The sequence below is a fragment of the Zootoca vivipara genome, chromosome 5 (assembly GCF_965207765.1).
Source record: "Zootoca vivipara chromosome 5, rZooViv2.hap1.1, whole genome shotgun sequence".
NCBI classification, from domain to species: Eukaryota; Metazoa; Chordata; class Lepidosauria; order Squamata; family Lacertidae; genus Zootoca; species Zootoca vivipara.
This window is the reverse complement of record NC_142588.1, coordinates 38,392,444-38,397,443: the sequence shown is the minus strand read 5'-3', so window position 1 is coordinate 38,397,443 and position 5,000 is coordinate 38,392,444. Positions and strand designations below refer to the sequence as shown.

At 46.5% G+C, this 5,000-nt stretch overlaps 1 protein-coding gene across 12 annotated transcripts in view; it reads right to left on the bottom strand.

Annotated features, from left to right (window-relative positions):
* Nucleotides 1-5,000, bottom strand: part of EBF3 (EBF transcription factor 3) — a 168,358-nt gene that overhangs the window by 160,203 nt on the left and 3,155 nt on the right. The window lies entirely within an intron of this gene.

The window sequence follows — 5,000 nt, the reverse complement described above, 5'->3', positions numbered from 1 at the left end:
CCGGCGCGGCTGCGTTTTTTGGCGCGAAAAAGGACACCCGCTTATTTATTTATTTATTTCATTCGTCGCGTTCCCCCCCCCCCCACGCGCCAGAACCAACGCTTTCTTCGCCAGCACCTAACCACATTGCACGACAATAAAACGTTAAATTAGGCGCGGGGGGGGCAGGACGGGGGGGAATAAAATATTTCGCTTAATGATCTATTTCAGTCTTTGCTTACCTGTCAAAGAACCATTTGTCAACGTCACACATTATTTCCCCTCATGCCTTCCCGTTTTTTTCTGAAGCTGAGCGGGGAGGGGAGGCGGGCGGAAAGGCAAGGAACCTTTTCCGGCATTGCAGGAGCCTGGCAGTCCTCACCCTTAACCACATTGCCTTGGACTGCAGTCAACAAGCCCACCTCTTTCAAGTAGATGCCTTTAGGATCGGGGGCGTAATTAAAAGGGCTTTTCTTCTTCTTCTTCGCTTCCTTCCTCTGTTGCTACTACCTCTTTCCATGCCTGTTTCCATTTCTGTCTGTCTCTCTCACACATACAGTGCCATATTCTGAGCACAGAACTGCTCCAGTTCTACTTGATCCGGGGAATGTGTCTCCCTGATCTCAGCTGGTGTGTGTAAAATTAGCAGGATATTCCAAATATGCCCCCGTCAGATGCAGGCCGATCCAGATCGTAACAAGCGAGGGTTTTGAAGGGAATAATAGCAATACAAACATCCTACTGTTGAGCAACACTGTCAGCTGGAAATCTGCGTGAGGCAAACCTGGGCGCAATTCCACACGCTTTTTGTTTTGTTTGTTTTGTTTAAGCAAATAAATGAATGAAAGGGGGGAAACCCCAATTAAGACCTAAATTGCCCTTTCCTCCCTATATGTTAGCCCCTCCTTCCAACATCATTCCCATTTGGGTTCTATGAAGCAACCCCTATTGATGAGAAACTTCCATGAAAAACCAATACAAGCACTGTATGGTGCAGGGCTGTAAGATCGGGCCTTTTCCCAGCCAGGCTTTTCCCTATAGGGAACCAGTTGGATGTGATCGACTTTCGTCTTACGTACACACTTTGACACGGCCAAAAGCTGAGGTGGTAGCTTTTTGATTGTTTGTTTTTGCTTTTTGTTGGGGCTTTTTTCCAATTTACCTTTTTAAAGGCTGTGTCAGAAAAAGCTGCAAATGAAAAAAAAATGTAATATATAAAAAAACAATTTTGTGGTAACATGTTATTCCAATTAGAAGCATTAGCGCTATACTTTATACACCCCCTGGGGTTTGGATTAACAAGCAGCACCAAAAGAAACATTATTCCTTACCTAAAAGCACAAAGCTTTGCCTTAGTTTTTTTGGACTCAAGGAAAGTGCCGTTTGGACAGCACTGGTTTCCAAAGTTTCAGTTACAAGATTATTAACTCTCAAGCCTTTGCACTCAGACCTTAGAACATTCTAAACGGTTAAAGAATACAGCCTGCCAATTTTATTTTATTGTATTTTTGTTAAGTTTGGAGCTTGTTACCTGCTCATTAGAAGGTCTTTATGGCTATTGCTCATGCAGGGATCATGATCCAAGCCTGTTCTTTTTCCAAAAAAGCACTAAGTTCATTGCATCATTTAAAGGACAAGGGTGGTATATTAATTAGAAGCAGCAACCTAAAGATGGGACGACACAACACTTTTTGTGGTCATGTCAGTGCTAATGCTTTTCAACGGCCCCAACCTAAGAGCAGCGTGATAGGTGAAACCAGATGGACTAGATGCAAAGGACTGAGTCTTTTATAGGAGAAAGAGGGGTTCCCCGGTCACTGAGGCTGTGGCCCTTTCTTATATATTTTATGAGGCATTCTTTCCCAAATAGCGTCCCTTACAGCGGGTTACGGCGCATTTTGAATTAGGTACGAAAGCTGCTATTTCCCTCCGTCTCCCACAACACACACACACACACACTTTTCCTGATCAAAACAAGAAGTGTCTAGCCGCCTTGAGGAATCCCAGAAGCATGCACAACAATATGGTTATTATCGGCCTGATATTTGGGGAAGAAAGTGCTAATGGGCAATCTGGTGTTTATTTTGAAACTGCTAACAATGATTTTTCTTGGGTAAAAAAGGCAAGTGTGTCTGGGCACACGGTTGAGTGGGTTTTGAGCAGAGGCTCTAACAGATGGTGTGGAGCTATAGGTGCGCTTTCTCTCTCCCGCGCGCGCTCTCTCTGTCTCTCTCTCTCTCTCTCTCTCACCCCCCTCCGCTCTCCAGACTTAGGGGAACCGTCGTGCCTGACCGGACTGTGAGCAGCAGGAGGAGGAGGAGGAGTGGCGGCGGCGGCAGCAGCCTGGCTGCACCAGGCAGCTCATGGAAAGGCTTTTCCGCTTTCTACCCGCTCCTGCCCCTCCCCCAGCCCAGCCTCCCCTGGAGAATGAGAGAGAGAGAGAGAGACAGAGCGAGCGGGGAGAGAGAGAGAGCTCTAGGCGCGCGCTGCTTTTTGCCTCGCAGGCTCCCCTGGAGAGCTTTCCCGCGCGCGCCGGCTTCCCTTCGCGGAAATAAGCGCCGCGTTCAAGGCTCCTTCCTCGAGAAGGCCTGCGTTTCCACAAGCCCCTACCACCTCGCGCAGAAAGGGGTGCTTTCCTCTCCCTCTCTCTCCTTCCCTGCCTCGCCTGCTTTGCCTCAACGCGCTCCCCCCCCCCGCTTTTTCCCCTTCACACAGCCTGGGCCTCAGCCGTCTGTGCTCCATGAGGTCACTTGCTTCCATTCCCATTACTGCGGGCTCTCTTTCTTTCTTTTTGCCTCCTTTTGCAAAGGGGGCTGTGGGAGGTGGGAGGGGGGGAGAAAGGGTGGTGGTGGAAGAAGAACCGCTCGAGGCACACGAATGCATGTAATTTCCAGCCCCCGCCATTCACCGCCTCGGCCACCCTCCTTCCCCAACACCAAGTGTGGGGAAGGCAAGCTTCTCTTCTTTCTTTCCTCCCACCTACCTACTGCGTTTGCTACCCACTTTGAGCCACTTTTTCCCTTGTTGACAAGGCCACGGTGGGTAGCTTGCGCGTGTCCTTTTTCCCAAGGAAAGCCTGCAAAAGTCCTCGTCACTGAAGCGGGGACATGGCCTAGTTTCCCCAAGTTGTCTAAAGCAGGTACCAGTGTGGAGAAGCCTGAAGAAATATATGACACCACAGACATAACAAGCAGTCAGTGGCTGCGAATGTTTGTTGTTGCAGCACGCCATATAACTTCTGGTGATTGTTACTTCGCCTCTGATGAATCCGCGTATTTAGATGTGATTTATTTTTTATTTTGTAGCACCAACAGAAATCCATAAACTGTCGGTTCAGCGCCATTGACTCTTTGATCAGTTACTGGGCTATCTCTCCCCCTCCCCCTTTTTCCTCCCCGTCAGCGAAGAGAGATTAAAAGCCTGTATTTTCAGCACTGGTGCTACTGCAAAGATCCGTAGCTTCAATTACCAATAAAAGTGTGCTTGAAAATGTTAGCCTCTTTCCTTTCTTTCTCTCTCCCTCCCCCTCTCTCTATTCAAGAGCATCAAAACTTGCAGAGCTGCCTATAGTACCCTCTTAATTAGCCAACAGCGATTTCCGAAAACATTTAGCTGCTATGTACAAAGGAAATAAAAAGTCATTGTCAACTCGAGAGCGCTCCAGAGTTTAAAAGGGTGCCTCTCTGTAACCTATTGAAATAATTATTGGAGGGCACAACGCCTCCGTCTTTGTCAGAGGACTGGGGTTTGCCTGTCAGGTTGGGTTTTCTCCAAAAGAGCACCATTCATTTAACTGCGGAGGGCATTTAAATCTAACCCTATTTTTGTCAAGATCGCTATAAACTTTCTGGTGAGGAGAGGAGAAGAGAGGAGAGACTGCTTGGAAGCTTAACCGATCTGGAATTGTGTCCCAGGCCACATATTCCCAAAGCCCTGCCCTTTGTTTTTGATGCCTTTTACATTTTATTTTACTATTATTTTACTATTATTTTTCAAATGATGCCAGAGAACGCAAGTTTCTCTTCGTGCACCATTGCAAGGAGAGAGAAAAAATGCACTGGGCATTTATATACAGTAGTAAACACCCCCGGAATTCTCTATTTTCTGAAGGGCACAAGTTCCCCTCGTTTACATGTGTGGAAACATTATCTTTTTTTCTGAAGAAACCGGGAAAGCAGCAAATGACTCTCTTGGGAAAATAAAAGAAGATTTAAAAGTTGAGCCATCCAGTAGCTAACAGGCAGCTTTTGGGATTGGGGGGGGGGCAGTTCATTGCCTTTAAATGTCTTGGAGGGGTCCTGATAACACTGTAGTTATCCTCGAGAAAGTTGACCAAGACAGGTTAAATAATTTAATAAGGACCTGCTTGTAATTATGTTATTTACAAGGGATGACAGAGGCTTGAGAAAGAAACAGGAGCTGATCTCAGGGAAAATGGACGGGTTTGGGTGACCCCTGGAGCATAGAGCTTGAATTATGGAGATGGGGGACTGCGAGGTGAATCCGGACTAGTGGAGAACAAGATGACTTTTCACCTCAACACATTTAACTTTTACATCCCAAATAAACGTCTCGCGAGACTAAATCATCCCATTTGAAAAAGAAAAAGGGAAGGAGGAGGGAAGGAAAGCAGCTTCCTTCGATTCCAGCGCGTTCAGATTAAGAGACGCTTTCCCTTTTTGTCATCGGTTTTAACAAATTTAATCTCCCAAGTTGTTTTAAAATAAAATTTGGGAAACACTGGAGCAGTTGCCCTTCCCGGTCACTTCTTCTTTCCCTGATATCAAGCAGATGGAAATTTGGCTTTAAAGGGCAGCGCATTAATAACAGCTTCCTGATAGTAACAGTAATAAAAAAAACCACTATTTTTGCTTTCGAAGTATTTGTCAACCGTATGGGATTTTAGCTAACATGTCAAGGGGGCTCGGGGAAGGATAGGCGTGCCATCAAGAACCAAGGACAGTCCAATTCCCTCGGAGGTGGGAGTCAGACACAAACTCAGCAACTCACACAACTCTTTA